Source organism: Crocuta crocuta, unplaced genomic scaffold, assembly GCF_008692635.1.
Source record: "Crocuta crocuta isolate KB4526 unplaced genomic scaffold, BGI_CrCroc_1.0 scaffold194, whole genome shotgun sequence".
Classification (NCBI taxonomy): Eukaryota; Metazoa; Chordata; class Mammalia; order Carnivora; family Hyaenidae; genus Crocuta; species Crocuta crocuta.
This window is the reverse complement of record NW_027530084.1, coordinates 2,023,780-2,047,905: the sequence shown is the minus strand read 5'-3', so window position 1 is coordinate 2,047,905 and position 24,126 is coordinate 2,023,780. Positions and strand designations below refer to the sequence as shown.

General features: G+C 35.0%; 1 long non-coding RNA gene across 1 annotated transcript in view; it reads left to right on the top strand.

The window, feature by feature from the left end:
- Positions 1-208: 208 nt before the first annotated feature.
- The window catches only part of LOC144232050 (uncharacterized), a 561,855-nt gene continuing 537,937 nt past the window's right edge, over positions 209-24,126 (top strand). The window contains exon 1 of the long non-coding RNA XR_013335300.1: positions 209-247. This is a non-coding gene — a long non-coding RNA (uncharacterized LOC144232050). The remainder of the gene's footprint in view (positions 248-24,126) is intronic.

Below are 24,126 nucleotides of genomic sequence, written 5' to 3'. Positions count from 1 at the left end.
ATGAAGCCCATAAACCTCCTCCTTCCCCTCTTTCTCTCTTTCTTATTCCCTCTTGTCAGTCTCGTCAGTATAATTTGTTTGTTTCCTTCTAGGTGGTCCTTTGCTTGTATGGCATTCTTTTCTCCCTTCCTTTTCTCTGCCTTTCTCTGCAATGTGCATTCATGCTATGGGAAATGACACCAAAGCTACTGGAATATGCAATGGGAATGCTAACAGCTACCATGAAGGACTGTCCGGGATGCATTCGGTAATGACTTTGAATGCCTCTTGGCAAGGCAGCAGTGTTAAAATGTTGTAGACAGCCCCTGGGTGGCAGTGCACAGCCAGTCCTGATGCCAACCAAAGCATTTTCAGAGTAAAGATTTTATATGCGAGTGTGTACCTATGATATATAGGATATATGTGTTTATATGTATGCATGTACACATGGCATATGATATGATACATGCATATATGTATATATCATGTATAGATATATGTGTGTCCATGTGATATATGTATGTATAATTAATATGCATATGTTTGGTATATGTATATTATATGTGTGTATACATATATGCACTACATGTTTATCCATCTGCCCAAAACTAATGAACTAAAAAAATTACTTCCTCTTTGAAAGATATAAACTCTCACTCTAATTTATCCCATGTTTCTTAAGTACAGTAATGATAATAGTGATAAAACTACTTCTATCTTTTTTAATCTAATGCTAAAAGTGTTCTAGATATCCCAGTCATGTAATGACATCTAAATTATTTTTAAAATCATGAACATATGGCTTCAGATATAGTGGAAGAGTTCAGAGGACAGTGAGAGTATGGCTGGTGGTGTTTTGTGCCCCTCAAATCTGCACACTGACAGTCTTTGCAGCAGCCTTGGGGGTAAATTATTTTTAGTACTATTATAACCCTTTTTTATTATTTGAATAGCAGTTTTATGACAAAACATTTATATTCAGGCTGCCTTTGTACTTGACTGAAAGAGAGCAATCATGGAGAGTGATAAGGCAACAATGGTAATGATAACTGCATTTATAAAGACGTACAGAATTTAAGCGGGAGTGCTAAAATAGACTGACAGTAGTTCTCTACCTGAACCTGGAGCAGAGATGGGCAAGATTCTTGTGGCAGAGATGCCTTTGCTATTTTGGGGGCAGATGACAATGTGTAAGTGCGTGTGTGTGTGTGTGTGCGTGTTTTCCTTTGTCATTGTTTCTTCCTTTTAGTTAAATGTACTTGCTATGTAGATCAAGGGTTAGCAATAGTAACATAGGGACATTCTATATTCAGATTCACTATTATAATTTTTTCAGATTATGATACAATGTGACTGCATTTCTGAACAAACTATTCAACTCAAGTATGAGTTCTTAGAAAAATTGTGATTTTTTTGCTCTTATCTAGTATTGGTCTATTTCTCTGTCTCCTGAGAATCTACCTCTTATGAGAAATTGACAATTTACTCTCTGAAAGAAAGGAGAATGGGAATAGGAGGGACCCCGTGTCTTTAAACATAATTCAGTAGTAAGAGCCCATTCTGTTTACTTGATACCAATGTTTTCCATATATTTTTATAGTTTCATTAAGTTTCCTTGTTCCTAGTATTCTGACCATAAGTAAAAGCTAAGATTCCTCTGGTCCAGTTGCATTCCTTTGTTTTTATTTTTAAATATGTTGTAAGTATTAACATACTTGATGTAACATAATAAAAAGGGTTGGCTTTGTGCAATTGCCTTGTGCTGTACATAAAACTAAAAGTATACAATGTGGGATAGAAATAGTGTCTTCTCTTCCCAAGATATCCCCAAGGTCCTTTAAAATCAGCCATATATTGCCAAGGTCTATATTATGTCTTTCTTTGCCTCTTCTTTTCTTCAGCAAAGTTAATAACTTCTACATGAAGGAGAAAAATCAATTTATTTACATTCCACCTTGATTCAAAAAGAAGTTAAGGTATCTCACAAAGATACTTAACATAAATTTAAAACTAAGTGAGGGAGATGAAGCCAAGGTAAAGCCAGAGAAGGGAAGGGCAGAGCATAGAATGTGACTATGGAACCAAATGCCCACTCTGAAGCCCTGTGTATTGGCCACATGTGGGCCACATGTTTAGTCCTCAGCTCTCTAACAACCAACGCAAAGATGGAAATAATTCCAAGATGCCTAGAATCAGCATCAAGAGAATAAACTGAATCTTCAGAAGATGTGCAACTATTCCAGGTACAAAGTCTCATGGGAAATTTAACTCCTGGGTCTTCATAGAACATTGTGTAATTCAGGGAAATATGTTTCTTAACTGTAGCCTGTGATCAACACACACACTAGTGTAATGAGAACTTGGTTTTTGTTATGTAGCATGTTGGCAAAGGAAGTCCGTGAAAGCAAGCCTAGGTTTGTTCATTTATTCAGTAGTCATACATTGAGTGTCTCCTATGTGTTATCTGGAATCGAAACAGGTAGGGAATGGTAATGTTAGAGGGGTAGCCCCTGCCCTCATCAAACTTACTATATTTCCTTGGCAATCGACATTGACAAATTAGTTATAGGTGTGCAATGGAAAGTTCTGCAGGTGGTCAGTAGGAGAAGGTTCAGGTTTTGTCTGATAGTCCTACCTAATCCAGGAACGGATTTCACAGAAGCTAGAGAAAGACAGAGACTTCATAAAATTGAGACAGCTCTATACAAATGACAGTTCTATGAATCCAGCTTTCAATATGTGTCAAATAGTGGTGATTTCAAGATTGTACCTTTTGATGAGAGTCTGAAAAGTGCTTTTATTTTCTGCTGCCAGTTGGGAGCAAAGCCACATGACCCAAGGATCAGTTGACCTGTGACTAGGAAGATAGTAAAAACTGAATTTTATATTTAGCGTTATTCTATTTGCCCATATGGAGGAAAAAGAGAAAGAAATGTTTATATTTACATTTTGATTGCTTAATTCTTCCATTATGAGTTCCTTGTCTTTTTCAATATGTTTAGTCTTTTCTTTAAGCTTTATTTTAGAGTTAACTTACTAACCTGTGTCTGTAGTATTTCTACACACAATCGCTATTGTCAGTCACTGTTAACAGCATGTTTAAGAAAAGAAATTGTTTAGAAGGAATAATTATATACAGGAAGATGAATATTCTATATGGAAAATAGCATTTTATGGCATGAGGGAAATTGTTTACTTTTTCATTAATAATCTTATTGGACTACATGTCCCTGTTGTATTTTATTTAACCTGTTATTGATGGTATTCAGCATAGTTTCACTTGCAAATATAGAGATAGAGCATTTCAAATGATCTATATTTTTGAGGGTTTTTTTGTTGTTGTTTGTTTGCTTGTTTTATTTTATTAATTTTTAAAATTTACATCCATGTTAGTTAGCATATAGTGTAACAATGATTTCAAGAGTAGATTCCTTAGTGCCCCTTACCCATTTAGCCCACCCCCCTCCCACAGCTGTCCAGTAACCCTCTGTTCTCCATATTCAAGAGTCTTTTATGTTTTTGTCCCCCTCCCTGTTTTTATATTATTTTTGCTTTTCTTCCCTTAGTTCATTTGTTTTGTATCTTAAAGTCCTCATATGAGTGAAGTAATAGGATATTTGTCTTTCTCTGACTAATTTCACTTAGCTTAATACCCTCTAGTTTCATCCACATAGTTGCAAATGGTAAGATTTCATTCTTTTTGATTGCTGAGTAATACTCCATTGTGTGTGTGTGTGTGTGTGTGTGTGTGTGTCTGTGTGTATGTGTGTATATATATATATATGTCTGTGTGTATATATATATATANTGTGTGTGTATATATATATATATATATACATCTTCTTTATCCATTCATCTGTCAATGGACATTTGGGCTCTTTCCCTCTTTCCATACTTTGGCTATTATTGATAGTGCTGCTATAAACTCTGGGGTGATTTCACTCAGCATAACACCCTCAAGGTCCATCCATGGAGGACCATGGGGTAGAAGAAGACGGGAATAGTGGGGGAGAGGGAGAGAGGCAAACCATGAGAGACTCTTGAATGCTGAGAACAAAGTGCGGACTGATGGGAGGGGGAAGGGGCGAGATGGGCATGGAGAAGGGCACTTGTGGGGATGAGCACTGGGTGTTATATGGAAACCAACTTGACAATAAACTATTTGTAAATAAATAAATAAATGAATACATAAATAAATAAATAGATAAATAAATAAAAATATAGATCCTAAAAAAAAAAAAAAGAAAGAAACACTGGGGTGGATATGTCCCTTTGAAACAACAAACCTGTATCCCTTGGATAAATACCTAGTAGTGCAATTGCTGGATCGTAGGGTAGTTCTACTTTTAATTTTTTGAGGAATCTCCATACTGTTTTCCAGAGTGACTGCACCAGTTTGCATTCCCTTCAGCAGTGCCAAAGAGATCCTCTTTCTCCACACCCTCGCCAGCGTCAGTTGTTGCCTGACTTGTTGATTTAGCCATTCTGATGGGTGTGAAGTGGTTACTCATTGTTGTTTTGATTTGTATTTCCCTGATGATGAGTGATGTTGAGCCTTGTTTCATGTGTCTGTTGGCCATCTGGATGTCTTCTTTGGAGATATGTCTGTTCATGTCATTAGCCCATTTCTTCACTGGATTATTTGTTTCTTGGGTGTTGGGTTTGATAAGTTCTTTATAGATTTTGGAAACCAAGCCTTTAACTGATGTCTTTTGCAAATATTTTCTCCCATTCCATTGGTTATCTTTAAGTTTTGCTGATTGTTTCCTTCACTGTTCCAAAGCTTTTTATTTTGATAAGGTCCCAATAGTTCATTTTTGCTTTTGTTTCCCTTACCTCTGGAGATGTGTTAAGTAAGAAGTTGCTGCGGCCAAGGTCAAAGAGGTTCTTGCCTGCTTTTTCCTTGAGGGTTTTGATGGCTTCCGGTCTTACATTTAGGTCTTTCATCCATTTTCAGTTTATTTTTGTGTATGGTGTAAGAAAATATGATCTATCTTTTTGATTGTGTGTGTCTAAGAATGAACATGTTTGTTTTTTCAAATCTATAGTTATTTCCCTTCATGTGATTTATTTGTTTCTCTTTTGAAACTGGTTGTGAAAATAGTTGGAGAGAGGAGAACAATGTCTAGTAAAAGGATTATGAACCCAATATTACAATAAAATGATGAAAAAAAACCAACCTAGCAGATTCTAGCTTCATGGTAAGATAGAAAGAATACCTATTTATTAGTAACTTTTGTTTTCTTTTAATTTTTTTAATGTTTATTTTTGAGAAAGTGAGAGAGAGAGAGTCAGAGACAGATGGGGACACAGAATCTGAAGCAGGCTCTAAGCTCTGAGCTGTCAGCACAGAGCCTGTTGCAGGGCTCTAACTCAGAAGCCATGAGATAATGACTTGAGCTGAACTTGGATACTTAACCGACTGAGCCCTCAAGAGCCCTTATTAACTGTTTTTAGATAATAGGCCACGTGACTTAACAAGACAATTGCTATATAACAAGAATTTCTTTATAAGCATGGAAAAGATCTGGCAACTTCACCTGGAAAAGTAATTCCCAAGTCTAACTATTCTGTTTAGCAGTCTTCCTTTCTTGCCTCACTCATATACATAGGCCCTGTAGTCACATTAAATGTCTACCCACATTTCCCCACCCCACCTTATATTCTTTTGTCTTTTTTGCTCCAAAGTAATGGAATACAGAAATGATAACTATTGACTTGAGTTTAGAGAGGTTTAGAAGAGCTCTGTGTGGGGTAAAAGAACTTGTCTCCTGCATACTTCCATCTTAATGAAAGCAGAATTTCATTCTTTAAAGTGGGTATGTGTGAGGTGCCTGGGTGGCTCAGTTGGTTAATGGCCTGACTCTTGATTTTGGCTCAGGTCATGAGCTCAAGGTCTGTGAGATCAAGCCCAACACTGGGATTCTCTTTTTTCCTCTCTGTCTGCCCTTTGGCTGCTTGTGTGCATGAGCTCTCCCTCTCTCTCAAAATAAATAAAACTTAAAAAAAAATAAAGTGGATATGTCTGTAATAAATGGGATAGGAGATGGGCAATAGTTTCATCTATTTTCCAGATAATCCAGAATTATAATTTCATGTATTTTTTTTTTGTTTTTGGATTATCTAGAAATCTCTTGGCCATTAGAATATTCCTAGAATAAAAGTCTTCATGCTACTCTGCATTTCCCCCAACCCCCCTTTCCAGACCCCGTCCCACAACCATTTACAGCTTAGAGCTGAGTAAAAATCACAGAGAATATGCCCCCTTTCCTCCCTCTCAAAGAAATACAAGCCACAGAAACATTAACATTCTTTTTCACACTTTTACAGACTGATTCTGGGAGAGCCAATTAATTTGGTTCTGCCTGCCTCTTGAGAAACAAACAAACAAACAAAAATGATATTTTTCCCCTGGCCATTTTAGTTAATGTTTATTGTTAAATTTATGTCTTTCTTGGGACTTAAAAACAGTGGTACAGAAGTGCATCCCACTTTTTTTGAAATGTATTTAGACTAACTAGAGATTGGCATGCAGAATATTAAGCAAAAACCTGAAACGTCCCTTGTAGTTGCCTAATATCTATTAGATGTAGCGACTATTAATTCTTCATGCCTTTGGTTTCTTAGCTTACAGAAAACTGTTATGAGTACAATGAACAAATGTACTCTACAGCTACAAGAAGCCTATATCAATTCTTAAAAATGAAAGATGGCTCTACTCTATGGCATAATATGGTTTCTTTGAGCATTAGGGATTCTGTCTAAACTAATGCATAATTAGTTATACTGTAAAACTAAATAGATTTTCTTCTAGGTGGCAGGTTCCTTTCAGGCACATAATGACAGAAAAATAGATTTGTTTCTTCAGATCTTTTTGTTTCCTCCTCAGCTTCTTTGGCAAAAGCTTTCTTGCACAATGGAATGCATTCCTACTAGACTTCATTGGAGAAAACTTAAATATTAACCATATTAAGGCACTGAGAAACAATAAACATAAGTTTGGTATAAGGAGGAAAATGATATGTGAAATAAAAAGAAAAAGATAAAGTGACTAAGAAAGTGGCAAAGAGGAAAAAGAAATTGTTCCTAATCTATTTAAAAAGCAAAAGTCTCAATATGGCAGTGTATTTTCATAAAGAGAAATTTCTCCATAGACAGACATTTCAACTTTTGAGAAATGAGATTTTTATTGGAAACTTAAATAATCTTTAGGTAAGAAGTGTTGCCCTGTTGAATGGGATTTAGTATAACGTTTTATTCAAAATAAAATGTTCATACAGGAGCACCTGGGTGGCTCAGTGGGTTAAGTGTCTGACTTCGGCTCAGGTCATGATCTCACAGTTCCTGGTTTCAAGCCCTGCCTTGGGCTCTGTACTGACAGCTTGGAGCCTGGACCCTGCTTCAAATTCTGTCCCTCCCTCTCTCTATCTGCCCCTCCCCCGCTCGCATTCTGTCTCTCTCTCTCTGTCTCTCAAAAATACACATATTTTTTTAATGTACACAGAAAAGAAATTATTGGCAATAGCATTGTTCAAAGAGGGACAAACTTTTTTTTTTGAGAAGTAGCAATAATTGTTACATTTTAGAAATCCTCTTCTTTTCTAAAGAAAGAATACAATCTTTATAATTGTAAAGATGTCCTGGATAAGTTGCATCAGTTAAGAGTTAAAGAGCACATAATTTTTTTTTTTTTTTACAAATAGTTTATTGTCAAATTAGTTTCCACATAACACTCAGTGCTCATCCCCACAAGTCCCCTCCTCCATGCCCATCCCCCCCCCCCACACATCCATCAGTCCTCAGTTTTTGTCAGCATTCAAGAGTCTCTCATGGTTTGCCTCTCTCCCTTTCCCCCACCATTTCCGTCCTTCTTCTCCCCCTTGTTCCTCCGTCAAGTTCCTCCTAATCCTCCTGTACGAAAGAGCACATAAATTTAAAGGATAAAATCTCTGCTTTCCCTTGCCCTACACTTTTTGTTTGTTTATTTGCTTGTTTGTTTTGGAAAAAGGCGATAGAACTTTCATTTTGTTGCCAGAAAGACAGGTCTTTATGTCTAACTCAACTGATAACCAAAAACAGTGTTTCAAGGTTAGTCAAGTAATTTCCTTAAAGGGATAGAGAATTAGTAGCAGCTAAGTATCAACCTTAAATACATCAAGGTTTCTTTTTGGCTTCTGATTTTTCTTCCTGTGTACATAGGGAGTATGGTGGCAGACCCAAAAGATGATCTAGTAGGTAACATGGCAACATGCTGTTTGATCTTCAGAAGTACCCTATTTTTATATCCCTAATGCTGCATTTACTTACAATAGTTTTACAAGATTAATTTACCCACTGCAGGTAATTCACTAACAACACCAATTCTGGGTAGCTGTTTGGTGGAGATTGGTAATGACAGTACTCTTGAGTGGCTTTGAAAAAAAGGTAGGAATTCTAGTGGTTATGAGAGGATAAACAAAAGTTTAGTACTATACACTCACAGATATTTAACCCAAATAGAATTCTAATTGGAAAATGTCAGAGCTGGCAGTGTTCTTAAAGGTCATTGACTATAATCCCCATAATGTAGGGATAAAAAAAATGAGGCTTAAAATGGAATTCCCAAGACTCCAAGTTATGAGAAGAATAATTAGTAGAAATTATGTCTTAAAAACTAAACTTTGCTTCTCTTTCTTTCTGGGCTTTGGACTCTTCAGTGATGATTTCCGCCCATATTTATATATTACTTTATTGCATTTAGGCTGAGTAAAAACATAATGATTGTGATTCCCTTATGTACAAAATTATTTTCTGACTACTTGTATGATTAACTCAGTATTTGGGCTCATTTATAACATTTCACAGGAAGCAATTCCTAAATATACACCTTTGTTTATTTTTTTGCTTGTTTTGCTTATTTTTTGTTTATTTTTTTCATTTTATAGAATTGTAGAAATGAAAATGAATCTCTAATATATCAATTCAGTTTAAGTCTATTATTTTACAAATGAGGAAACTGAGGCCAGGGAGATTTTTGTTACTTTACACCAGGTTCATAGACCTTAACGATTGAGTAAGTGCTAAAATGCCAGGTCCCAGGATTCAGTCCATTGCCCTTCATATTCTAATGTATTACATTCATCCCATTTATAGTTTATAAAAAAATGAAATTATGAACTATTTGCAACACGAAGAAAAGTAAGAATAAAAGAGAAAAGGAAATAGTACAATTAATACCCATGAATACTAGAATCTTTAAAATCATAATGTTTTGTTTTATTTGCTTCAGACCATTTTGTGTTTTCAAGAAAAAGCAGATATAATTTAGCCCTCTATGTACCCCTTTTCATCTCCCCTTCTTTATATTTTTGTTTTAATATGTAATTTTCTACTTTTGTTTAGAAAAATTTTAAACATACAAAAAAGTTGAAAGAATCTTTCCCTGATCATCATGTAACTACCCATGTATATGCTTCTATTTTTTTAGTATATTGCTCTGTCCCATATATATTCATTTATATGTTGTTCCTACAATCTTCGATTCATCTATTTTTTTTTTTATTTCAAATGAAAGTGCAGACATCAGTACACATTCCTTTAACACCTAGTATGCATATCATAAACTAATGTTCTATTTGTTTACATTTCTTTCTTTTGGTGTAAAATTTACATACAATGAAATACAGAATTCTTAAGTGTACTTTCATTGAATTTTTGATAATTGCATGTACCTGTAGAACCATTCCCAGAATAATTCTGAGGAACACTATCATGACCCCAGAAAATTCCCTCATGCACCTTTTCAGTCAATCTCTGGTCCAACACACTTAGCAACAGCTACCATTCTGATACTGTCCATTACAGATTAATTTTACCTGTTTTAGAATGGAATACAAATGGAATTCACATAGTATGTTCAGTTTTGTGCAAAACTTTTTTCACTTAGTATGTTTTGGATATATATCCATACCTGGGTGTATCAGCAGTTAGGTCCTGTTAATTGCCAACTAGTATTTCATTGCATAGTTGAATAGTGGTTTCTTTATCCACTCTCCTTTTGTTAGAATGTAGGCTTTCTAATTTTAGTTTATTATAAATAAAGCTGCTATGATAGCCACTCCAGCTTTGTATTTACTATTTAAAGGGTATATCTTTTCCCATCTAATATAATTTTATTTTCTACATGTTTTTTAAGTTTATTTTTTTTTTTTTGAGAGAGAGAGAGTGTGTGTTTGCTTAAGGGAGGGCCAGAGAAAGAGGGAGAGAGAGAATCCCAAACAGGATCCACGCTGTCAGTGTGCCCAGTCAACGCAGGGCTGGAAATACAAATCATGAGACCATGACCTGAGCCAATACCAAAAGCCAGACGCTTAATCCATTGAGCCAACCCGGAGCTCCCCATCCATTTAATTTTAAACTATCTGTGTCTTAGTATTTAAAATTCATCTCATGTATACAGCATAGACTTGTGTCTTGTTTTTTAAGAAATTCATTCCAACAATCTCTAATTTTTAATTGGAATTATTAATCTACTTACACTTAGTGTAATTATTGATGTTATTTGATTCAGGTCACATTTAAAAAATTTGTTTCCCTTTTTCCTCCTCTGTTTTTTATTTCTCTGTTTTTACTTTGCTGTATTACTTTGGACTATAGAACTGTTTTTATAATATTTGGAATTCATATATATTTAATTGTTACTCCTGGGATTACAATATATATATCATGAACTTTTCACAGTTTAATTAGCATTAATATTGTATCACTCGAAAATGTAGAAAGTTTACAACTGTATAGGCCTATTTACTACTTCCCACGATATGTACATAAAATATTGTATTGTTTTTGCCTTATACCATACATAAGTTGCTCAAGAAGGAACAATTCAATGCAAGATCATTTTAATTTTGTTTAAAAAAAGAAAATGGAAATTAAGAAGAAATTATGAATGAAATAATATAAATAAATAAATAAATAAATAAATAAGTAAATAAATAAAAGGGCGACTAGGTGGCTCATTTGGTTGAATGTCCAGCTTCAATTCAGGTCATGATCTTGTGGCTTGTGAGTTCAACCCCAGCGTTGGACTCTGTGCTGATAGCTCAGAGCCTGCTGCCTCCTTCAGATTCTGTGTCTCCCTTTCTCTCCACCCCTCCTCTGCTTGCATTCTCTCTCTGTCTCTGTCTCTCTCAAAAATAAACATTTAAAAAAATTTTAAAAAGATTATAAGTAAAACAAAATTTAAAAATATGAAGCAGTATGAAATCTTAATGACCTATGATAAAATAATAAAAAGTAATTTACAATAAAGATAAGAATATAAATATTTTCTCAAAAATTGTGAATTGTCAGTGAAATCAGAGACAAAAACATTTTAAAGTTTATAACCTTAATTCTAATGTCTGTATGCAGAAGATACATGACACGTTGATGTGTCACATAGCAAATGATCACATAGCAAAATGTCACATAGCAGATGATCACATAGCAAAAGAAAGTTTTCAGAAGATGCATCTAGATTGTTTTTTCTTCCAGTATGTAGGGCTGAGATGGGGTTAGGGGATGAAGAATCAAGCAGGCTAAGCAATTATTTAGCCAGTGGTTTTGCAACTTTATAATCAGGCAGGAACACAGAAAGGTCTTTGTCCTTTGGGGCCCCAAGGCTGATGATGGCTATCCTGCAACCAGGTCAGTTAGTAGAACGAAAATTAACTGGGTAGTGGTACTTTACTTATGTAGGTAGGGAAACAGCAGTGGGTTCAGCCACTTTATTCAACTCCTTTTGTGAAGTCAGAAGTTGACTGGCCTTGTGTGGAAAAATCAATAAGGCATTTATAAACCTTCATGAAAAAAAAAGATTTTTGAAAGGGGAATATGTCGGTTACATGGAGAGATGACCCTGTGTGAAGGTGGGAAGGGTTAGAGTAAGCGGATTAAGCTGCAGTGACTACAGGGAACACATGCCAGTATTTTTGATTTATGTTAGTGTTCATGTAGTGAGCACTATCTGGAGAATAGCAGTGCTTTTCAAACCCTGTTGATGAAGTCTTGCGCACACATTGTGGCATTGGGAAGTTGCTGGAGTGTACTATGCTGAAGGATTCTATTTGGGGGCAGCTGATGATCCTTTTTTATTTCTTAAGGGATGCCTGGTCTAGTCTATAGTTTGGATGGGTGATATTTTGCTTCAAACTTCCTGCTCACACATAGGATGATCAGTGATTTTTCTTAAAAAATTCCCACACACCCATATTTACTGTTGTTTAACGTTTAGATTTGAATGTTTTACCCTCTTCCTCTCTTTTTCCTCATTGCTTTCACTTCTGCATGATTTTTTAGGGTGAGCCTAGTTGTCATGGACATGTTAAGTGTCAAATATATGACATTCATTTATGTTAACTTTGGTTAAAATTTGAATGGTCTGCATTGGTACAACAATTTTAGTGACCTGAGATTTTGTTTTTCTAAATTATATTAAGGATGTTATTTCTAACAGAATAAATTACTATTGGATTCAGAAACATGAAATAGTATGAAGGAACATAGATATACAACTGCTTCATGAATACATGCCTCTCTGTTGAAGAAGGTTTAGCATTATAGAAATTGAGTGTATTTTCTCAAAGTACAAACACGTTGGTATGAGACACTGCACAAGTGGATGGGCCTTTAGGCTAAATCTGCCTGTATGCCCCTCAAAGCTTTCTTGTTGTATCTTATATGATTTTCACTGCTGAAGCTGCTTTCTAATTTGTAAATGTGAAATGGGCTGGATCAAAGTCTTAGAAGATTCAAGGAATCTAATCCAATTTGATGTAGAGCAAAACACAATTTAAAATCTAAATAATTCCCAAACTCAAGAAGCTGCTTTCTGATCTACCTTCTTTTCCAATCATCACAAAGCAAGACTCCTGCTGTAATTTTCTCTTCCCAAGATAGGCAACTCTTCTATGCATCTCTCTGGCAACCTTAAAAAAAAATTACTCTTGCACTGGTTCATTTGATTTAGTGGTCTAGAAATTTGAAAATGAGGTTGTCTGTTAAAGGTGACCCCCTGCAGTGGCTTTGGCAGCATGGGGTGTTCCGGAGCAGAGAGCAACAATGGCGGGAAGGCCCCTGAAAGAGCAGTGGTGCTGACATGATTGGGCAGAGCAGGAAAGGCTGATTTCCTTACACTGAAGCTCTTCTGCCCCAGGCGTCTTCCTCTAACTGTCACCCCATTAATGCACCGCAATTGCTAGACAGTCTCCAAGTCATCACCTCCTGAAAAACAACAGATGGGTTAACTGGCTTGAGGTCACTCAGTGAGTCAGGAGCAGAGCTGGGGTTAAGTCCCCAGTCTCCTCGTACCCAGCCTGGTAAAGGACTAAATGTATAGGCTGTGGCTCCATCAGCATTTCTAATGCTTGGGGAACAAGCTCATTAAAACGACTCTAAACTGATTAAACCAGGTTTATAAACAGTTCCTTTCTCTTTTGTTCTTTCTTTCTTATTTCCTTCCTCCCTTCCTTTCTTCCTTCCAAAAAATATCCTGAATTGATCATGAACCACTTACTATACATATCTGCAAAGATGCTTCCTAATTATACCGTCTGCCTCTCTTTGTAGTTTCCTTATACCAAATGTTAATATTCCCATAGCTCATCTCATGTTATCATTAAAAATATGAAATCTGAAATTAAAACATTACAAAGTTTACCCTTGAGTTTTAGAAGCGGAAATTTTTTTGACTATTTTTTTTGACTATTTGATTCCATATATGAGTTTCTTCCACATTTAAGTTGCAGCTACTCTTTTGATTATGTGTGAGGGAGAAGACAATCACATGTAATTGATATCTGCACCCAAGAAAAAAAGGGACTTTAGTTAAGTTTATACTGTTGAATTTACAACGAAGCTTTTATCCAAAGGCAATTGAAAGATATAAAAATTAGCACTGAGTTTAATACTTTATTCTGGCCAACTGCCAAAATGAATCAAGGGCATAAGAGACAGAGAGACAGGGGTGGAGTGGGGCAAGGAAAAATACGCAGGGGCGGGGGGCACAAAAGGATAAAGTTTAAAGAAAATAGAATTAATTTTATAAACAATTTGGAAAGATGGATAATAGACTTGATTGTGAATGACAGACAGCCTCTTGAATCAGTGGTTTGTTATCATTTTTAAAATTTTAAATTTTTTTTTGTTTCTAGGCCTGGACTCTGAATAAAGTTTAATAATGTTACGAGCTCTTACCCCAGAAAATACATATGTGTTCATCATACACAATTTTTAATACAATATTAGGTATTAAACTCCCTTAAAGACCATTCAAGGCTGTAGGTTAAGAAATCTTATACTTAATTAAGGCAAATAGAAAGAAATCGAGGGAAAAACTTCAAAAATGAAATATGTCTTAATAATATTGGACTTAAACTGAGGATTTTTAGCTAAACCAGGGACTTCTGACTTGCTTTCTCATATATCACCCCCTAATTAATAAAAGCTACCAACTCTCACTTTTGAAATTCTCAATCCTCTTATGCTGTTGCTCTATAAAACAGTGCTCTTAATTAATTAGTATCATCATAGGATTAAGCAGTGAAAGGAATTGTGAGAAGTTATTTGAATTTATAATGCAACCTTTGTCCATTAGAGTAGGACAAACCTAAACCATTCTAAAAAGTAAAATTACTATTAAAAATTTACCAAAAAAATTCTACAACTGTTTTCAATAGCTAATGTGAATATATAATACTTTCCTCTAAGTAAAAGATTTTTTTTTATATCTGACCTAAATTCTTCATACTTCAGATTAAATAGTTATTTTTTTATCATCACTGGGAATTGAACACAGCTGGTCAACAACTTCTGTGTAGTACTGCTCAGAGCAGTACCTTATTTTTTTAATCAACTAAAATATGTAGATAATAGGTTGTTTTGATTGTATATTTAGTCTTGATCAGCTCCTAAAAGATTTCGCTGTGATTTAAACCCCTTGAATTTCAGCTTACGAACCAAAGTTTCTTTGGAACAAGCAAAACATGTTAAAATAGCAATTACTCTTGTAATTGCAAATAGCTGAAAGTTCCTAGATTTTTGATGCTCTTATTCTAGGTTTGATTTTCAATATGTTTTTGATTGCCTTCCTCAAATTTCTTTGCATTTTCTTGTAGTTTTTTTTTTTTTAATCGTGTTTATAGTTTTAAAGCTCATCAGGAAAAAAAATGGAAGTCAGTTGGGGGATGAAATGGGAAGGAAGCAAAAGAAAAATTTTCCAATTCTTAAGATGCTATATTCTTTTTAAATAACTCCATTCAAATAAGAGTATTTTCCTGATCACTGTATGTTCATTTTCAATTAATATGGTAAATAAACTTGCTTGTGGATTCTTTGCAAACTCAATCTGAATTATAGTTAAAGGTTCAAAGTTTCATCAATGAAAGGGAGCAGTTTGGTTTTTGTTCCCCAGTGTACCTCTTTCCTCTCTAAAGATGGCTGGAAGAAGTTTTTTGTATTTCCATAGTATTCTTGTTACTAAGCCATTGATCCTTTCAAGTATAATACACAGTACTGTTTTTCTCAGTGGAAAATTTGTCTTTAGTATCTCCATAGGTTATTCAGAGTGGCATATCCTCTATTGAAAGGCCTCTTATGGTCTTTTTCTGTTTCCTAATCATGACCTTATATATTGACTTCATGTCCTTAACTACAACTCCCCTTACTTGAGACAGTGTTTTTAATTCAAGGAGACCTTTAAAATTGCTTTAGCAAGATATTAATTAAAAATATAAATTCTTTGAGTCATTTTTGTGCATTTCTTTTCTCATAAATTATTTTAACATCTCATACTCAATTATAGCAGATGACACAAGATCACAGTCTCACAAACACATATGATATACGTAATACGACAATATTAGAAATCAATAGTATGTGTTTTATTGTATACTGTACCTAAAATATACAATAGGTGACTTACATAAATCATTTATTCCCAGTCATGATTGATGACCTCATAACTCACGAGTGACGGGGCAAAGCAGAGCCCCAAACGAGTTATGAAATGTCATCAATAACAAGTGGAAACAAATGATTTATCCAGTGTCACAGCCCATTGTATGTTCAGTTTATGCAACAGCAGTTAATGATAAAAACACCCAAAATGGGTGCAGCTTGTATTTTATTCATCACATATGCACATACTCTTCCTACACTATTTTACACTAGGTTAGTGCTTATTGTCCATGAAGAAAATGATCAAGGTTGAAATAAAGAAGTGGGTTGATAGAGAAGATTGATCTTTATATATATATATGTATATATATAAATCCTTTTGGAATCTCTTTCCTCTTGACTAGGCTTTTCCTCTTATTTTCTTTTGAAAAAATATCTTGCTTTTCAAGCAAGGAAACCATTGAAAAAAATATCTGCAGCTATGTAATTCAATTTGTTTATTTTTCAGTTGACATTCTAGGAGAAAGAAAAGTTAGCATGATTTTTAAAGTTAAAGAATGTTATATGACTTCAGCACTATTTTTTCTCAGTTTGATTTTTTTTCCCTGACTATATAGCTTAGGACCAAGGAATTTTATATTTCCATATTCAAAGGCAGTAAGACTCTAACTATTAAACTGTTTTATTTTGCAACATCATTCGATGCATCCTATGTATATTTGGAAGTCCTGCATGTTTCACACAGAAACCTTATTTGTAACATTAAAGTGCATTTATATTCTCAGTGCAAATTTAGAGATATGTTTCACTAAGGTTAGGGATATTGGTGGTTGCCAGAAGCTTGTATTTGAGGTTAATTTTATGAGTTCACATTCCAATTCCTCAAAATTGATATTAACTTTTGGGAAAAATGTCATTTAAAGAGAATGTCAGTTTCTTTTGAATTAAAAGTCTGTCACTGTGACACTCTCCTTCAATATTTATAATATTGACTCACTAAGAACCTCAGAATCTTGTTAGATAGAACTTTATTGAGTGAATTTAAGAGACTGTAATATGATTATCATGCTGTGCTGGTTTTTGTACAAAGTTAAACAAATCTAGCTTTTACTTGAAATGAACATTTAGGCAAAAGGTAAAGGGGCAATTGGACATAAAGATATCTTTGTGAGTCTTAGCAGTTATAGAAAGCATTGTATGTTTGTAGGCATTGTATGAAAACAAATGTCTGTCAACCTCCACACCTCCATTTTGAGTCTTCAAAATGTTTATTTCAGGGTTTATTTCTAAAATATAGCCTGAATTTGCCTGCTTTTTCAGGTATGCACTGTTATCATTGTAGTCTAAGCAAATATCTTTTTCCCCAAACTGTCTTCTGTGGAAGTTTGCAGACTTGATTGTCTATTTCCTCTTGTCTCCCATCAACATATTCTGCATGTAGTAGCCTTGAGTCATCTAAAACTGCAGCGTCCCCTGCTGTAGCTCTTCAGTGTCTGTGCAGTACATTTAGAATGCATCTAACCCCCCTAACTGAATCTATAAGTGGTCCCTGTATAACTCTCCACTTTCATCATAATCCATTTTCCCTCCCGTTTTAGCCACATGTTCTTTTTTCATTTACTCAGAGGGGCTGGCTAAGCTCCTTACTGCTGTGACATCTTTTTCTGTCCTATTCCCTTTGGTTGGAATTTGTCCTTTTGTTTGGCTCTCATCTGCTCATCATTCAGATCTCTCTTAACATGGCATTTTCAGAGAACTCCTCCCTGAATCTTGTTCTAGTCAGGCCCCCATTGTCATCTGTCAATCTGCTTTTCCTTCACAATGCCTGCCGCAACTTCATTATGATTTTATTTGATTCTTTTTTCTGAAGATATCTATCACAACTTTAATTGTATATTTTATCTCTGTGATTATTATTTCCAATACATATCTTCCCATCTAGGCTTTTAGCTCTATAAAGGAGGGCATACAGATTTTATTCATTGCTCCTCCTCAGTATCTAGCACAGTACCTGATACCTTACTAAGTATATACATACTTTTTTTTTTTTTGGAAAAAGGAGAAAGTTTGAAAGTGACATAGTAGAAAAAATTAATCATTTCCATTGAATAATTTCTCGTTCATTGATTGTCTACTACATGAAGACTACAAAATTCAATACTGTGGAGATTTACTAAAGGATTTGAGAAATCGTTTTTTATCCTTGGAAAACTTATATTAAATATGAGCACCTAAAATCAGTTCAAGTATTTATTGAGGATACATGAGTAGAGCAGAGGTAGAGATAATGCTGGAAGTTTACTTGATATTGGTAAGTTTGAGCCTCCATTTAAAAATATAAGGAAAAGATTAGAAATTGGGAACAGAATAAATATTGTTATTTTTCATACTGAAATGTGCATATCATGATAGCATAAATTACTAGAAAGTTTCTACCTTTTTGCTATGGCCTGGATTGTGTCCCTTCAAAATTCATACATTGAAGTTGTAAGCCCCAAAGTGATAGTATTTGGAGATGGGGTCTTTAGGAGATAATTAGGTTTAGATGAGATCATCAGAGCGGGGGTCTTCATGATAGAATTAGTGCTCTTAAAAGAAGACTCTAGAGACCTAGCTCTCTCTCTCTCTGCACATGCATTCAGAGGAAAGGACATGTGAACATACAGCAAGAAAGCAGCTGTTGGCAAGCCAAGAAGAGAACTCTCATTTGGATCTGACCATGCTGGCACCCTAATCTTAGACTTCTAACCTTCTGAACTGTGAGAAAATAAAATTTTGTTGCTTAATAAACATCCGGAGAATGGTATTTTGTTATGATCCCAAGCTGACTAAGGCACACGTTTACTTGAAGATGTGCTTTTCTGGAGTAAAAAATTTCTTGATTTGAAAAATCTAAAATTAGATTTTTACTCTAAGCTGAGAGGCTATAAAAATGAAAGTGATTTATTACCAGCTATGGGCTTTGGTAGAACTGTCCAGTAGTATGGATATAAGAAGATAGTAGGATGGCATAAGAGATACTTCTTAGGAATTCTATTTGCTTAGTATTCTGAAAATAGTTAATACTAATATTTATGATCTAATCTTAGGCTCTGTCAATAGGAGTATAGTACTTGACTTTAAGGAGATAATAATTATTTTTTTTTCAACTATAATTATGATTTTGTTCAGGGCATCATATTAATAACCTAGAACATTGATTTGTATTGAAACTTACTGGGAAATATTTTTAATGTAAATTTCCAAGTCTTACCCCAGAATTACTGGATTATAATCTATGTAGGTGGGACCTAGAATTTCTGTTTAAGAAACAAACTACTAAATAAACATTTGAGAAACATTGAATCAAAGCATATTCAGGGATATATGGGATGGTAAGAGGATATAATATTATGTATTAGCGAGAAGATTTGAAGGATTTAGAGATGTTTAGTCTGGAAAAGATAAGACATTATAGTTGTCTTTCAGTATTTGACATCTTGCAGATGGAAGAATATGACTTGATTTCTGTCATTCAGAGGACAAAACTTGGATCACTGTGTGGGGAATTTAGGTAGTGTGATTTGGCCTCAAAGAGAAGCTTTATTAATTTCTAGTGTTGTTCATAGAATGGATTACATTGGTAAATGCTAAGATGTCTCTTACTGTTGATATTTAAGTGAGAGCTGGATAACCTCTAAGGGGAGAACATAAAAACCTTCCTAATACATTCAGATTTTTCAGTCATGTGAATAACAATATATTTTTAAAAAATATCTCCTCTGTCTCTAGCGCTCTATCTCCTCACTGTCAAGCCAGTAAAGGTCTGCCAAAATGGGATCCTAGCTTTGTTGAGGGTGTATATTGGATTAGGTGATGGAATTGGGTGAGTCCCTTTTAGATTAGATTAGGAGTTACTGGTGTCCACATCTGCAGTAGGATGTTTATAGATCAGCTCACAAATGTAGGTTTTCCAGATGTCACTTTTTTGAGCCTATCATTACATTATAGGAATTTGAGATTGGGTAGCTGTGCCTAGGATGCAGCCGTTTGTGGTAGCTGACTCTTGTGGTTGGGAGACTGCATGATGACAGCCTGGCAGAAGAGAGAGGATTGGCAGGTGCAGAGAGACACCTGAGCTCCAAACCTATGAACAAAGTTGCTAGTAGAGCAAAGAAGTGCTGTTCCTTGTTTACATCTCTCTACTAACCATTCAGGCTACCCATGTGTAATCTTTGTCCTTTAAAGTCATACCTTAGCTTCAGTTTTGCTCTGGTTTCACCCACATAAAGGTGGTTGGAAGATAGGAGGAACAAGAAAGAGAAAATACAGTGAAATTCCCTGTTATCCTAGACATGGCTCTAAGGACTTCTTCATGCCCATTAAAGTGATTTAGTGATTTCTTTATGACTGATTTCTTGCCTTATTCTCATTTATATTTTAAGATAAGTTTAAAAAAAAGGAATCATACAAAAACTATAAATATAAATCAATGTGGAATAGTGATTCAATACATAGTTATAAACCAAAACATCTTTTATTTTGTTTTTATTACAATTAGCCAAGTTTTACCCTGATCTTTTATCAGAATCTTTGGAATCTGAACCAGGGTCATGCATAGTTTTAAAAGGTAATAGATTTGATGTGTAGCTAGATTTGAGAACAGATTTCTTGGGTTAGGAATTCAACTAGGTGGTTCCGGCTCAAGGTCTGCCCTGCAATCAGGAAACCAGCAGGTCCATTTCCATGATTGCTCACTCAGGTGACTCAATTCCTTGTCACATGAGCGTCTCTCTAAGGTTTGGGTTTCCTCACAATATGACAGGTAGCTCCTTCAGAACACATGATACAAGAGAAAAACAAAGGTCAGAATCACAATGTCTTTTATAACCTAGCCTTGAAAATAGCATTGTACTAGGCAAACAGACTAACCCTGATACCGTGTGGCAGGGTGTTACACAAGGCTGTGAATACCAGGAAGCAGAGGTCATTGAGGGACCATCTTGCAAGGTGGTTACCACAGGTACCATGAATCATAACAGCTCTCACTGCATGAATTAGGGAACAACTGTTGGAATTTTGCCAGCTGTCAAGAATGTTTATTTCTACTGTAACACTCAGGAAGAGGGAAAATAACTACAGAATGAGATTTTAGACACGTTGACCTGAATGAAATGTGGGCTTGGGCCCAAACTTAGTTTATTATATAGCTACCGTAAGAGGTCCCCAATAATTAATTTTAGCCTAGAGCCCATGGTGCCAATCATGAAAAGATCTGAGTATTTATCTTTCCTATCTGACTAACCTATCTGACCATCCTTGCATCATTATGCTTATCATACTCTGCTTCAGAAATTGCTGCTATTTCATTAAAGTTGTGCTTTCTTGCAGGCACTTCATTCCAGGTGACCATAGGTGGTAACTGAAGTATCTTTTTTTTACTACTGAAACCATGATCTACTAATATTCAACACTTTTTGGCAGCCAGTTTCACACCTCTTTTAAGCAAACTCAGATACTCCTCTTTGAATATTTCAATTATTCTACAATTATTTCTGATAACAATCTATATTAGTCAAGTTTCAGTTACTAACAATAGAACCCAGTTTAGCTAATTTAAGCAAAAAGACATCAAATATAAGGAATTATGTGCTTACAAAATGTTGGAATCCTGGGAGGATAGGGGGATTGATTGGGCTTCCAGGGAGACTTCCAGAATAATGTTTCAGAATAGTTCTGCCATGGAAATTGAAAACTTGACTAAAATTAGTGTCTGGGGAATCAAGACTCTATCACCAGAACTGTAGACTCCCGAGTCATACCACATTTACTAGATCTGACCAGAAAAAATGGTTGTCTTATGCATCAAGTCTTGTTGAACTTAAATAAGTACTAAATTCATTTCATGCTGTCTAATTCCTAATATCTCAATTGCATCCAGAATTCTAGATACAAGGGAATGTGGGAAATGAGAGCTTTCTAGCCTTTATAGTATATTATTTAAAGTGTTTATCACAGCTCTTATAAATTTATGGTAAATTCTGGAAGAATATTAGTTATTTTTATTGTTACTAAGAAAGTATACCATATGTTACTTGAGTACACTGTACTGTTTAGAGTAGACTTGCATTTTGTGTTCTCCTTATTCATGGTCTTAGTTGGCAGAGTGATTGTTGTGGACATGGATTTTACTTTCAGTTGCGTTGTTGGCCAGTGTCTTCAGATTTTGCACCTAGTGCATTCTCTGTCCTGTATTCTTGTGTAGCTTCCTGTAGTGAACAGCTGAACAGTAGTTTGAGTTCTTACTTCAAAGGTTCTTATAATAAATTACACAATTCTTGTGCATTCTCCATTTGTTAAACCTATCTTAGTATTCTGAAGATAACTAGAAAACCATAAGAATATAGTGAATAAGAAAAATGTGTTGTGCTTTGAAGTCCAAAGAAAAGGATGTTTATAATATATTCAAAGTATCTTTAGTTTGATATTTGTCTCTGGTCAGTAGCACATTCTTAAGTCTTGCTTGGTTTCATAAAGATTGCTTTGTTTGTTATTAAAGTATGTGAGACAATAAACAATGTCAGGATTCAGAGATACTTAGCTAAATAATAATGAAAATTCCTATATTGATTGCGCATGCTAAACCCAAACCATAATTCTTAGATAGTGGCCTAAATATTGACAAAACTGTACAGATGTGAAAGAAAAAGTAGTTCTGAAAACGTTGACATTTAATAGAAGGTTAGGGCTGGAGGGGATCTTAAAGATCATCTAGTCTAACCTTCTCATTTCCTACCTTGGGAGACTGAAAAACAGAGCTGAAGTAAATTGTCCAGAGTCATGAAGGTTGTTCATTGTAAGACCCAAAATAGAAGTCAGTCCCCTTTGAAGTTCTGTCTAGTCTAGGGCTGTAGCCACTACAAAATACCTTTTCCTTTTAATATTCTTAGTACTCATTATTTAGCTTGATCCATGTTTCTTTTAAAGTACTAAGGAAATCAAAATGTTTAAATTAGTTTTCACTGTTAAAATGTATTCATTTACAGGAATATTTATGGCCTTTTTTCTGCTGTTTAAAATGAAGATTTTGAAGATGACTTGGAAATGTTTGCAGAATACGCTGCCCTCCAAAAGTGGTGTATCAACACTTTCTTTTCTAGAGAATTTTTTTTTATTGTCCAATAACTGCTTTTTCATATTCAGTGGAGTGGAGCAGCAGTGGCATCTGATGATTAATTAGTTCAAAAAGTGTTAGTTCCCCAAGGATAGCCTGTTAGATACCTTGCAGGTCTTTTAAAAAAAGAAATCTATTGCTCATGTTTACAGGTGGTGGCACACTGAATTTAGATTGGTTATAAGGCACACAATGAATTTACTACTTCTGCAGTTCTCATTGCTAATCTTGTTACAGTAATCCCGCACAACAATCCAAGTTCACATTTGACAACAGAGGGATGAGTACTTGCCTCTTTGATTTTATATTACATTAAATATTCTTTGCACTTTCTTTTTAGATTCTTATGATAGCCTGCATCATTTGATCTAAACATGTTTTACCTTAAAGTTCCTAGGGAATTAATTCCTTTCTGAATCCTCACTGATTTTATTAAATTAATTGGGTGAATTACGTAAATGAGTGGTACTGATCCTGAATAGGACTTTGGATACCAGTACGTCAAAGTCACCATTCAGTGTGATTCCTGAAGTTGTCCCCCACAATGTTGGCACTGGATTACATAATAAAGTGTACAATGTTCCTTAAAATATTATTTTGCTGTTTTTCATGTTTGACAGCCACTTCTTGATCTCAGTTCTAAAATGGTAGCTTAAACACGTCCAGTGAAGCTAAGAGATTCTTGGAAGAAACCTTGATAGAAAGATAGGGAACAATTTATATGAATGTATTTAGAGCCTCTGGTGAAGATTGTTATCTGATACATTTCATAACAGATTTGGACTTTCCTAGTTTTTAAAGCCATTAAAACCTATGTGCAAAATTTTACTTGCATCAATGTAGGAAGGAGCAAGTGTTGGGTCTCATTATTAAGAAATGCTATAAAAGGTACTGGGAGCCCTACCTTATGGGGTACAATAGTTGAGACAATACATTTTGCCTTAAGTACCTGCCATATGTCTAATGTTGTGTAGGGTGCTCTAGGGAACCAAGAGAAGCAGGAATGGGCAAGGCCATGGTGGCTTGCCAGGGAAAAGCAAACAGTGGACACTCTTAATTTAACTTCCTATTAACCACTT